The 14,118-nt window shown below is 43.5% G+C and overlaps 1 protein-coding gene and 1 pseudogene across 2 annotated transcripts in view; one reads left to right on the forward strand and one right to left on the reverse strand.

Moving 5' to 3' along the window:
- VEPH1 (ventricular zone expressed PH domain containing 1) overlaps positions 1-14,118 on the forward strand; it is a 238,875-nt gene that overhangs the window by 96,872 nt on the left and 127,885 nt on the right. The gene's annotated exons all lie outside the window — the stretch shown is intronic.
- On the reverse strand, positions 1,006-6,786 carry LOC119930825 (annotated as a pseudogene).

A 14,118-nucleotide genomic window follows, 5' to 3' on the forward strand; every position in this document is an offset into this window, starting at 1 on the left:
AACCAGATATTCCACACATCTGCCAAGCTAGCTCTCTTCCTCTCTTCAAAGCCTTACTGAGAGCTCACCTCCCCCAGGAGGCCTTCCCAGACTGAGCCCCCTCTTTCCTCTCCCCCTCCTCCCCCTCCCCACAGTACCTATATATATGTATATATGTTTGTATATATATATGTTTATTTTACTTGTACATATTTAGTCCATTCATTTTATTTTGTTAATATGTTTTGTTGTCTGTCTCCCCCTTCTAGACTGTGAGCCCGCTGTTGGGTAGGGACTGTCTCTATATGTTGCCAACTTGTACTTCCCAAGCACTTAGTACAGTGCTCTGCACACAGTAAGCGCTCAATAAATATGATTGAATGAATGAATGAATATCTTGCCAGTGTTGATCTGATCTGAGTGTGCTGTGCTCAGTTGGTTTACTAAAAGCCTGAGCACTTTGTTTAGAGTTTAGAAACCAGTCGAAGGGCACAGGGATGAGTGTTTTTACCTTTTAAAAAGAAATAAACAATCTAAGATGTTTTAAAATCTTAGTCCAAATATTTTGCCTGTTTAATGTGACTGGAACCTTTGAGGGGGACAGCTGGATGCCATGAAAGCCCATGGGCTCCAGCCACAACCCAGCTGAGGAAACAGCTTCTGAAAAGTCCATCCCTTCGATTGTTTTTAAAAGTGTGAATCTCCAACAGAGAGAGGGTACAACTGGAATGGAGTCCTTTTTAAATGGACACAGCCAAACAGATTTTTTTAAAACTTACCCTTTGTCCTCATTTCACTCTTAAGTTGAATTTGCATCCTAATATGATCAATTTCACCACATAGTTTGGTGGGTAGAAGCCATTTGGTGCATGTCTTCTCCCCCTTTTAGACTGTGAGCCCGCTGTTGGGTAGGGACTGTCTCTATATGTTGCCAACTTGTACTTCCCAAGCGCTTAGTACAGTGCTCTGCACACAGTAAGCGCTCAATAAATACGATTGATGATGATGATGATGATGATGATGTCTTTAGGACTTGCAGATTTCTAGGATTTACACAGCATATAGTTAAAACTGTATCAAAAGACCCAGAAATGAATGGGGATACTGATAAATGGTGCCAAATGAAAGAGAGTAAACATTCTATAGATTGTATCGTGGGGACAATTCTCTAGGATCATCATCATAATAATAATTGTATTTGTTAAATGCTTACTATGGCACTGTACTAAGCGCTGGGGTAGATGCAAGATAATCAGGTTGGGCACAGTCCCTGTCCCACGTAGGCTCCCAGTCTCAATCCCCATTTTACAGATGAGGTAACTGAGTCACAGAGACATCAAGTGACTTACCTGAGGTCACACAGCAGAGAAGTGGTAGAGCTGGGATTAGGACCCAGCTCTTTCTGTCTCCCAGACCTATAGTCTATCCATTAGGCCACAATCATGTATGCTCTAATAATAATGCTGATGTTCTAAATGGTGATATGATCAATTAATCAAACAGTGATATTTACTGAGTGCTTACTGTGTGCAGAGTGCTATCCTAAATTCTTAGGAGAGTATAGTACATCAGATTTAGTAGACACATTCCCTGCCCGCAAAGAGTTTACAGTCCAGAGGGGGGAGGCAGTCATTAATGTAAATGAGGTCACCTCCTCCAGGAGGCCTTCCCAGGCTGAGCCCCCTTTTTCCTCTCCTCCTCCCCATCCCCCCCCCGCCCTACCTCCTTCCCCTCCCCACGGCACTTGTATATATTTGTACAGATTTATTACCCTATTTATTTGACTTGTACATATTTCCTTCTCTATTTTGCTAATGATGTGCTTATAGCTATAATTCTATTTGTTCTGACAATTTTGACACCTGTCTACATGTTTTGTTGTCTGTCTCCCCCTTCTAGACTGTGAGCCCGTTGTTGGGTAGGGACCGTCTCTATATGTTGCCGACTTGTACTTCCCAAGCGCTTAGTCCAGTGCTCTGCACACAGTAAGCACTCAATAAATACAATTGAATGAATGAATGAATAAATAAATATGTTATGGATATATACATAAATGCTGTGGGGTTGAGGGTGGGATGAATATCAAGTGATCAAAAGGTACAGATCTAAGGGCATAGATAACATAGAAGTTAGAGGGAGTAGGGGAAAGATGGTTTAATTGGGGAAGATCTCTTGGAGAAGATGTGATACCAGGTTTTACTGAAAATCCATAGCCATCATTCATTCTCAAACATGAAATGGGTACAAATACACACGAGAAGGGCTTATTTCCATTTCCTTTTCCCTATGCCTGCAAATGACGTGTGGAGAAGCCAAGATCCTGTGAAACCAATCGGAACTCTGTTGGTAAAGATGAGTTAAGTTAAGCTGTGGATCTGGATTAAGCCTTTGGTGGTTCATTAATGGACTGGAAAGAGAATGGTTTGGTTACAAGTTGGCAAATTTCATGTGATGAATCAATCAGGAGTATGTACTGAGTGCTGTGTACTGAGCACTACACTAAGCACTTGGGAGAGTATGATAAAATAGGGTAGGTAGACCTGGTCCTGGCCCACAGGGAGTTTACAGACTAAGAGCGAGACTGACTTTAAAATAAATTACAGTAAAATAAATTAGAGTGGATATATGCACTGGCTGTGAGGGTGGTGAAAATCAAAATGTTAGAAGAATGTAGACTCAGTTGCATAGACAACACAGAAGAGAGGGCAAATAGAGGAAGTGACACAGAAGTTGGTATCACTTTCCCTTACCTTCAACTATACTTCAGAGGCAACCCTCCTTTGGAGAGTGGTGGCCTATCACACATAAAGCGGCTGGGAGTTCCAGGCATTTAGGAGGGGATGAGATAATGACATAGTAAATAGGTTGATATCAGAAGGAGCAAAGTGTGTGGATTGCCAAGATCCGCCCTTTCCTCTCCATCCATACCGCTACCCTGCTCATTCAAGCTCTCATCCTATCCCATCTGGACTACTACATCAGCCTTCTCTCTGATCTCCCATCCTCGTGTCTCTCTCCACTTCAATCCATACTTCATGCTGCTGCCCGGATTATCTTTGTCCAGAAATGCTCTGGGCATATCACTCCCCTCTTCAAAAATCTCCAGTGGCTACCAATCAATCTGCGCATCAGGCAGAAACTTCTCACCCTGGGCTTCAAGGCTGTCCATCACCTCGCCCCCTCCTACCTCACCTCCCTTCTCTCCTTCTCCAGCCCACCCTGCACCCTCCGCTCCTCTGCCGCTAACCTCCTCACTGGGCCTCATTCTCGCCTGTCCCGCCATCGACCCCTGGCCCACATCATCCCCCAGGCCTGGAATGCCCTCCCTCTGACCATCCGCCAAGCTAGCTCTCTTCCTCCCTTCAAGGCCCTACTGAGAGCTCACCTCCTCCAGTAGGCCTTCCCAGACTGAGCCCCTTCCTTCCTCTCCCCCTCGTCCCCCTCTCAATCCCCCCCATCTTACCTCCTTCCCTTCCCCACAGCACCTGTATATATGTATATATGTTTGTACATATTTATTACTCTATTTATTTATTTTACTTGTACATATCTATTCTATTTATCTTATTAGTATGTTTGGTTTTATTCTCTGTCTCCCCCTTTTAGACTGTGAGCCCACTGTTGGGTAGGGACTGTCTCTATATGTTGCCAATTTGTACTTCCCAAGCGCTTAGTACAGTGCTGTGCACATAGTAAGCGCTCAATAAATATGATTGATGATGATGATGATGATGGATTGGGTTGCAGTGAGAGTGGAGAGAGGTTAGATAGAAATGAGAGAGCTGATTGAATGCCTTAAAGCCACTGATGAGAAGTGTCTGCTGCAGAGATGATAGGGCAACAATTGGAGTTTTTTGAGGAGTGGGGAGATGTGTGTATGGGGAGATGTGTGTAGAATGATTTTTTTTTTAATGATCTGGGCAGCAGAATAAAATGTGGACTGAAGAGGGAAGAGATGGGAGTCAGGGCAGATCAACAAGGAGGTTGTTGGAGTGGTCAAGATAGGTTTGATAAGTACTTGGATAAGCATGGTTGTTTTAATGGAGAGAAAGCTGCAGATAGCAAAAATGTTGCAAAGGTAGTACTGACAGGATTTGGAGACACTGAATATGTGGATTGAGTAAGACAGATGAGTTGAGGATCGTGTTAAGGTTGTGGGCATGTGAGACAGGGAGGATGGTGGTATTCATTCGTTCATTCAATCAATCGTATTTATTGAGTGGTTACTGTGTACAGAGCACTGTACTAAGTGCTTGGGAAGTACAAGTCAGCAACAGATAGAGACGGTCCCTACCCAGCAACGGGATCACAGTCTAGAAGGGGGAGACAGACAACAAAACAAAACATGTAGACCGGTGTCAAAATTGTCCGAACAAATAGTATTATAGCTATATGCACATCACTAACAAAATAAATAGAAGAATAAATATGTACAAGTAGAATAGAGTAATAAATCTGTACAAATATATACAAGTGCTGTGGGGAGAGTAAGGAGGTAGGGGGGTGGGGGGAGAAGCCCCCTCAATCTGGGAAGGCCTCCTGGGGAAGATGAGCTCTGGTCTACAGTGATGGTAATGTCAGGGGGAGGAGAGGCTTTAGGGTTATTATCCTATTAAATTAATAGGTTATTAAATAATTAATGGAGAAGAAGAATAGTGGTTTAACCAACTGTTTGGGCAAGTTAGGTGGAGCCTAAGATTTGTGAGGGAAGGTGTGAAGTTTTGTTTGAGAGATGTTGAGCTTGTTGTGCCAGCGAGACATCAATGTTGGGATTTCCTAGTTGAGGGGGAAATCCAAAATTGCCAAGAGGGAGAGAAGTTGGGGGTAACGATGCGAATTTGGAAGTCATCCACATTGAGTTGGTAGCTGAAGAGATGAGATGCCCAACAAGGGAGTGACTTTAGATTGAAGAGTTGGGCACCCAGAACTGAACCTTGAGGGACACCAACATTTGGGAAGTGGGAGGCAGAGGAAGAGCCATGAATGAGACTGGAAAGGGATCTGCTGTAGAGATGGGAGGAGAACCAGCTGAGTATTGAATCAGAAAAAAATAAGGTTAAATAACGTTTCCAAAATAAGCAAGGGATTCATAGTACCAAAGGTAATTTAGAGATCAAGGAGGATTGGGATTAAATAAAATATGTTGGATTTGTCAAGAAGATCATTGATGACTTAATAATGATGCTATTTGTTAAGCACTTACTAGGGGCCAAGCACTATTCTAAACACTAGAGTAGATAGACGATAATCAGGTTGTCCCACGTGGGGCTCACGGTCTGAATCCCCATTTTACAGATGAGGTAACTGAGGCACAGTAGTTAAGTGACCTACCCAAAGTCACACAGCAGACAAGTGGCGGAGCCAGGATTAGAACACATGACTTCTGACTCCCAAGTCCATGCTCTTTCCAATAGTGTGGTTCAGTGGTGTGAAGGAAGATAAAGCCAGACTGAAGAGGTCATAGAGGGAGTTTTAAGAGATAAGGAGAGGCAGCAGATGTAAGTAGCCCAATTGAAGAGTGTAGATAGAAATGGTAGGAGCAAGATGAGGCAATAATTCGATAGTACAGTGGGGTCATGGGAAGATTTTTTTTAGGATAGTGAGGTTCATTCATTCAATCGTATTTATTGAGCACTTACTGTGTGCAGAGCACTGTACTAAGTGCTTGGGAATTACAAGTTGGCAACATATAGAGGCGGTCCCTATCCAACAATGGGCATAACAAACAGACAAGTTCCCTGCCCACAACGAGTTTACAGTCTAGAGCGGGAGGAAGGAAAAAGGATGGGGTTTCTGAACTGGCTTTCCGGGGAGCCTCTGAGCTGAAGGCGGAGGCCGCCGCCGGTTCCTCACCTATGCAGAGGGTGACGTGGAGCAGGCCCGGGTGGATGTCCAGGCGGAAGAAGAGGATGGCATTGGCCACTTGGCTGAACACAAAGATACTATACTAAGCACTTGGGAGAGTGCAGTCAATCAGTCCTATGTATTGAGCGCTTACTGTGTGCAGATCACTGTACTAAGCGCTTGGTCGTTCATTCATTCATTCATTTAATTGTATTTATTGAGCACTTACTGTGTGCCGAGCACTGTACTAGGTGCTTGGGAAGTACGGGTCGGCAACAGCCAACAGCGGGTTCGTGGTCTAGAAGGGGGAGACAGACAACAAAACAAAACATGTAGACAGGTGTCATAGTACATAGTAAGTGCTGAACAAATACCACAGTTACTGTGATCATCAGTGGAAATAGTAGTATTGGACGCTTGTACATATTTACTATTCTGTTTATTTTATTTTGTTAATATGTTTTGTTTTGTCGTCTGTCTCCCCCTTCTAGACTGTGAGCCCACTGTTGGGTAGGGACCGTCTCTGTATGTTGCCAACTTGTACTTCCCCAGCGCTTAGTACAGCGCTTTGCACACAGTAAGTGCTCAATAAATACGATTGAATGAATGAATGTTGCCGATGTGCTGCTCGACAGTGATGGATCGACGGTTCTTCATCATTACAATGGCACTGAGGAGCATCAAGATCTCCCGCCAGTCGAAGTCGCAGGGGTTCTGGTCCTCCCTCTGCATGGGGAGGTGCAGGCAGAGCGATGGCAGCTTCCGCATGAGCAGGAAGGCGGCAGACAGCAACGCCGACAGCAGGTAGTAGGGCCATGCCAGCCATCGCGACAGTCATGGCACCGAGTACAGCATCATCATCATCAACATCAGTCGTATTTATTGAGCGCTTACTATGTGCAGAGCACTGTACTAAGCGCTTGGGAAGTACAGCAGCGCCAGCAGCGGCGCCAACACCGCCATCTCCTTCCATCCCTCCCTCCCCCTCAGCTGCTGTTGTCATCGTCGTCATTGAGATTATGGGCTTGTTTGAAAGCACATCAAAAGGAGTCATCATAAATTGAAAATGGTGCTCAGAGAAGGAAGATAATAATAATAATAATAATTGCATTTGTTAAGTGCTTACTACGTGCAAAGCACTGTTCTAAGCGCTGGGGAAGATACAAGGTGATCAGATTGTCCCACGTGGGGCTCACAGTGTTCATCCCCATTTTACAGATGAGGTAACTGAGGCACAGAGCAGTTAAGTGACTTGCCCAAAGTTACACAGCTGACAATTGGCAGAGCCGGGACGATTGGGTACATAAGTTTTTATAGGATGTGAAGGGATGAGGTTGGAGATTCACGTAAGGAAAGAAGATTTTGAAAGCAGGCTAGGCTCTCCCTCTGAGAGATGGCTGAGCAGGATGAAAGGGTGATTAAGGGAGTAGAAGATAACTCGGAATATTTTGATTCTGTTAACCAAATAGTTGGAAGATCACTGGGGGATGGGGAGAATAGTGGTGTAGTAATTGGGAGTTTCAAGGAAGAATTTCAAGTGTAACAGTGTGGGAAAAAAATGGTACTAGGACCTAGCACCCTTCAAGGCCCTACTGAGAGCTCACCTCCTCCAGGAGGCCTTCCCAGACTGAGCCCTTTCCTTCCTCTCCCCTTCGTCCCCCTCTCCATCCCCCCAACTTACCTCCTTCCCTTCCCCACAGCACCTGTACTTGTACATATCTATTCTATTTATTTTATTTTGTTAGTATGTTTGGTTTTGTTCTCTGTCTCCCCCTTTTAGACTGTGAGCCCACTGTTGGGTAGGGACTGTCTCTATATGTTGCCAACTTGTACTTCCCAAGCGCTTAGTACAGTGCTCTGCACACAGTAAGCGCTCTATAAATGCGACTGATTGATTGATTGATAGGTTCTAAAACCAGCTCTGCTACTTCCCTGCTGTGTAACCTTGAGCAAATCACTTAACTTCTCTGTGCCTTAGTTTCCTCAACTCTAAAATGGGAATTCAATACCTTTCTCCCTCCTACTTAAAAGTGAACCCCAAGTAAACCAGGGACTGTGTGTCCAACCTGATAAACTCATATCTACTCCAATGCTTAAGACAGTGTCTAATACTAAGTAAGCGCTAAGTAAATACAATAATAAGAATAGCTTTAATTCAAGATATGGAGTAGTTGATGCAGTCAGTGGGCATGGGAGACAGTAAGAGAAGAGAAGTAGTGTTGTTGAGTGGAGGAGACTTCAGAGTTAAGGCAGTTGGGAGTGAATGTGAATATGTTGGGGAGTACCAGTATTTAGTACAATGCCTGGATCAAAATAACAAATACCATTAATAAAAGAGTACAAGGTGGCTATCTCCCCCTTGTGAGATTTCTGTGTTCTCTACATTACTCTTCTGATAGCTTTCTGTATCCTCTTTCTCTTTTCTTCTTTTCTTTTCTAGTTTCCTTGCATTGACACTGCTCCTTTTTCACTTTTGGTCATTTCTGTCCCCATCTTCCATCTTCCATCCAATATTTTCTCTTTCTAGTCTCTTCTATCTTCTAAATAATAATAATAGCTATATTATGGTATTTGTGTAGCGCTTACTATGTGCCAAGCACTATATGCCAAGATAATCAGGTCCGCCATTTGCACTATAAGATGAGGCACTATATTGGCACTATAAGATGAGGGAACTGAGACACAGATAAGTTAAGTGAGTTGCCCAAGGTCACATGGCGGGCAAGTAGTAGAGACAGCCGAGATTAGAACTCAGGTCCTCTGACTCCTGGACCTGTGTTCTTTCCACTAGACCATTCTGCTTCTTGAGCTACTGGGAAGCAGCAGGGCCTAGTGGAGAGAGCATGGGTCTGGGAGTGAGAAGGTCATGGGTTCTAATCCTGGCTCTGACACTTGTCTGCTGTGTGACCTTAGGCAAGTCATTTCACTTCTCTGTGTCTCAATTACCTCATCTGTAAAATGGGGATTGAGACTGTGACCCCTATATGACACAGGGACTGTGTCCAACCCAATTTGTGTCCAGCCCAGCGCTTAGAACAGTGCCTAGAATATAATAAGTGCTTAACAAATAACATAATTATTAATTATTATTATTAGTTGGGACTATTAAGGGTCCAATGCTTTTGAGATTAGCTGAATCTGAGGATTATATATAGACCCCAAGTGGATGTGTGAAAAAATCTGCTTCCAATCAGTTCCTTTGGGAGTTCCACAAAGACCCCCCAGGAATTTAAAGCAATTTTCAAATCCCAGAGCCTGGAGAAGCAGCAGCAGCTGTCCAGACAAGCAGGAGTCTCCCTGGGCATTAGCTAAGTGTAGAAACAAGTAGGGATGGGATTCAGGGAAGTTAGGAGTAGACAGGCTCAATGATGGGATGTGGGACTCAGGGAGCAGATGGAAGAAATTAGCAAACATTGGAGGGGAGCAAATCTGGAGGGGAAATCAATGGAATTTGAAATCAAGGCAGCAACTGAAAGACTAGACTGCATCCAGAGGCTGGAGGAAGAGGAATGACCTGAAAGGTTCGTTGTTTGCTGATTGAAGGATATATGTATATATGTTTGTACGTATTTATTACTCTATTTATTTATTTATTTATTTATTTTACTTGTACATATCTATTCTATTTATTTTATTTTGTTAGTATGTTTGGTTTTGTTCTCTGTCTCCCCCTTTTAGACTGTGAGCCCAATGTTGGGTAGGGACTGTCTCTATATGTTGCCAATTTGTACTTCCCAAGTGCTTAGTACAGTGCTCTGCACATAGTAAGTGCTCAATAAATATGATTGATTGATTGATTGAAGGAGCAGTGTGGCCTAGGTGAAAAGCACTGGGCTGGGAGTCAGAGGAACTTGGTTCTCATCCTGATTCTTCCACTTGTGTGCCGTGTGACCTTGAGCAAGTCCCTTCTCTGTGACTCAGGTTCCTCATCTCTCAGTCAGTCAGTCAATTGTATTTATTGAGCACTTACAGTGTGAGGAGCACTGTGCTAGGCGCTTGGAAGGAATACAATATAACAATAAATAGACACGTTCCCTGCCCACAACGAGCTCACAGCCTATTCCTATTTTACATCTGTTTTACATTCCTATTTTATATGTGTAAAAAAAGAATTCACTAAGCCTATTCTCCATCCTACTCAGACTACGAGCACCATGTAGGACAAGGACTATATCTGACCTGGTTAATTTTTATCCACCCCAGCACTTAGAATAGTGTTGCCAACTTGTACTTCCCAAGCGCTTAGTACAGTGCTCTGCACACAGTAAGCGCTCAATAAATATGAGCGATTGATTGTCAGACAGTAAGCACTTAAATACCATTAAAACAGTAATTTGTTTGAACAATGATTGAACTTTTGTTACCAAATCAAGGTTCTAGTATCTACTTTTGTTAGTTCATTCATTCAATCGTATTTATTGAGTGCTTACTGTGTGCAGAGGACTGTACTAAGCGCTTGGGAAGTACAAATTGGCAACATGTAGAGACGGTCCCTACCCAACAGCGGGCTCACAGTCTAGTTGATTAGATTCATTAAGCACTTATTCTGTGCAGGGCTCTGTACTTTGGAGATCCGTAGTAGTAATAGCATTTATTGTTTACTATGTGCAGAGCACTGTTCCAAGCACTGGGAAAGAGTGCACAAATGAGAATTATACAAAGACTCTGTCCCATTTGGGGATCACAATGTATGAAGTTCAGTTTAGTTAGTAGACACAATTCATGCTCTCAAAGAGCTAAAAACTCTAGTGGAAGAACCAGACACTAAAATAATCTTTTCAATGACTTCTTAATTGAAGAGGAGATATTTCAAGAAGTATTAGTGATTGTGCACATTGCTACCTCTAACTCCGTCCTGGACCACAGAACGCAGGACTGGTTCACTTGGCCAAATTTTTTCTCTGAAGGGAGAGCAACTGGTGGAAAGAGACGTTCGAGAATCAGAAGGTCATGGGAATCAGAAGGTCATGGGTTCTAATCCCGGCTCCACCACTTGTCTGTTGTGTGACCTTGGGCAGAGGACGGGAGATCAGAGTTAGAACCCAGGTCCTCTGACTCCCAAGCCCATTCTCTTGTCACTAGGAAACCCTACTTTTCAAGATTTGCATCGGACAGAACTAGTGTCGGCTTGAAGAAAATTCCAGGAATCCGCAAGTCTTAACTGCTTTTTTTCAGCATATTGGTTAACCACTTACTATGTGCCAGGCACTGTACGAAGCTCTGGGGTAGTTACGAGTTGATCAGGTTGAACACAATCCCTGACTCAAAAAGAGCTCACAGTCTTCATCCCCATTTTACAGTTGAGGTAACTGAGGCACAGAGAAGTTAAGTGACTTGCCCAAGATCACACAGCAGGCAGGTGTAGGAGCCGGGATTAGAAACCAGGCCTTTCTGATTCCTAAGCCTATGCTCTGTCCACTCAGATGTGCCTTCAATAAGGGTTTGAAGAGGGGGAGAGTAGTGGTCTGTCAGATATGAAGAGGGAGGGCGTTCCAGGCCAGAGGCAGATATGGTGAGAGCTCAGTGGCAAGATAGATGAGATTGCGGTATAGTGAGTAAATTAACATTAGAGAAGCAAAGTGTGCGAGCTGCATTGTAGAAGGAGAGTAGCGAGGTGAAGTAGAAGGGGGCAAGGTGATTGAGTGCTTAAAAGCTGGTAGAAAGGAGTTTCTCTTTTACGTAGAGGAGGAGTGGGGAAACACAGACTGAACATTTGTGTAAAAAACTTATTGTGGCAGCAGAGTGAAGTATGGACTGAGATGGGAGAGACAGGAGACAGGGACGTCAGCAAGGAGACTGATTCAGGAATCAAGGTGGGATGGGGTAAGTGGTTGGCAGCGTGGCTCAGTGGAAAGAGTCCAGGCTTTGGAGTCAGAGGTCAAGGGTTCAAATCCCGGCTCCGCCAGTTGTCAGCTGTGTGACTCTGGACAACTCACTTAGCTTCTCTGCCCCTCAGTTCCTTCATCTGTAAAATGGGGATGAAGACTGCGAGCTCCCTGTGGGACAACCTGATCACCTTGTAACCCCCAGAGCACTTAGAACAGTGCTTTGCACATAATAAGTGCTTAATAAATGCCATCGTTATTATTATTAATGTGGTAGCTTGGATGGAGAGGAAATACAATTACTGTTTCTATTACTTAACAAATACTATTATTATTATTATTATCATCACCATCTTTATTATTATCATTTCCTGACTGTGCCTACTATCCCTTTGGGGGATCAGCCAATAGTATCTTCTATCGCAATTCATCCCATAAGACTGAAAGATGTTAGGTTCAGGTCATGCCAGTAGGGTCTGTTCTCTGGGGGAAAAGTGTTGCCTTCTTGTAGGCCTATGCCACTCTGGCTGATTTACAATTGTATCCAGTCCAGCCCCTTCTTGCTACTGGACTGGGGGGCCTGGACTTTAGGGCTTGATGTAAAGCAACTAAAGATGGCAACATGGTTAGGGGTCCCTCTGGAGATGCTGGGAGGTCCCAAATCAAGTCCTCCCACAATATCTCCAAATCACACTTGGCACTGGCTGGTTGCTACAGTGTTAAATGTTTCCAAAAATGGGAATTTGGTTCGCAAAATCTTTGCAAAGGCCACTGAGGTATGAACAATGATAGGAAATCCCATCCCCCCTGCCATACCTCCTTCTCCTCCCCACAGCACCTGTATATATGTTTATACAGATTTATTACTCTATTTTACTCGTACATATTTACTATTCTAATTATTTTATTTTGTTAATATGTTTTGTTTGGTTGTCTGTCTCCCCCTTCTAGACTGTGAGCCCGCTGTTAGGTAGGGACCTTCTCTATATGTTGCCAACTTGTACTTCCCAAGCACTTAGTACAGTGCTCTGCACACAGTAAGCACTCAATAAATACGATTGAATGAATGAATGAATCAGCTAAAGGGTGTATTCAGGAAATAACCAGTCAATTGTATTTCATGAGTGCTTACTGTGTACAATGTAACAATGTAACAGACAGATTCCCTGCTCACAGTGAGCTTGCAGTCTCCTCAGAAGTTTAGGTTATCAGCCACCAGCATCAGTTTAATCTGGGCTGCATCTTTTATTGAAGAACTAAGACGTATAGTTGATTTTCAAAAATTCGTGGGGTAAAAGCCAGGTCTAAGTTTACCAACTCCTCCAAGACTACTGCCAAAGAAGGGAATCGGGAAAGAGGAGAGAGGCAGGAGGAAGGTAAGGTAAGGTAAGGGGAAGGAAGGGAGGGCAGTGCTACATGGCTACTCAGTTTCCTCCCCTCTGGCTTCTGCTGGAGGAATACTGTAATAGCCCGCCAGTTGGACAATTTGATAAGCAAGTGGGAGTTAGAAATTCAACAGATGGGTAGTCTGTACCTGAGCTGACCGACTTGAGCACAAGGTTACACGAGCAAAGTGGAACTGGCTCTTCTGTGAAACAGGAAATAACCAGCTTATGTTGTGTTCCTCTCAGGCTGGAATGCAGGTCTACTTTCTCCAAGACTATTGCTTAGCAAGATGTCATTTTCTATAATCGGAGCAAGGAATCTTACAATAAAACCACATTTTCTCAAATTTTGTAAGTTCATAGAAAACCATGCTGCCTTATTTGGGTTGTGGGAATACATTACTTGTCATAAGAGACCGATAAACCGGTCACCGCAGTTATAAAAACAGTCTAAATCCGTTTGCTGTTTTTACTTTTATTAACAAAATCTGAGTTAGTTTAAATCTAGGCCAAGATGATTTTCATTGCCAACAGAGGATTGAACTGAAATACATGTTTCACGTACAATACTTTGCACCCTATGGGTGCTCAGTAAGCACTTATTTGCTGTCTGAACCCTGAAAGTTGTTTTCAATTTTCTTCATCGTCTGCCAATTTTCCAGCACGAGTGTAGGCTAGAGTTTACTAGTGCTGACTTCTTGTTACATATTGAAACTACTGAATTTCTCTTTCTTATAACAATGTTTGGGCTTGATCAAACAGGAAAATGGATGCCTCTAAAAATCAACTCAACCACATTTGAGAATCTATCCAGCCTTTTTTTTCAAATGGTATTTAAGCACTTACTATATGACAGTACAGTCCTAAGCATTGGGGAAGAGAAGCAGTATGGCCTAGTGGATAGAGCACAGGCCCGAGAATCAGAAGGACATATCTGCGACTAGATACCGCTTGTCTGCTGTGACTTCACTTCTCTGTGCCTCAGTTACCTCATCTGTAAAATGGGGATTAAGACTGTGAGCCCCATGTGGAACAGGGACTGTATCCAACCCAATTAGCTTGTATCCCCCCAGTGCTTAGTAAAG

This window comes from Tachyglossus aculeatus, chromosome 1, assembly GCF_015852505.1.
Source record: "Tachyglossus aculeatus isolate mTacAcu1 chromosome 1, mTacAcu1.pri, whole genome shotgun sequence".
In the NCBI taxonomy this organism is placed as follows: Eukaryota; Metazoa; Chordata; class Mammalia; order Monotremata; family Tachyglossidae; genus Tachyglossus; species Tachyglossus aculeatus.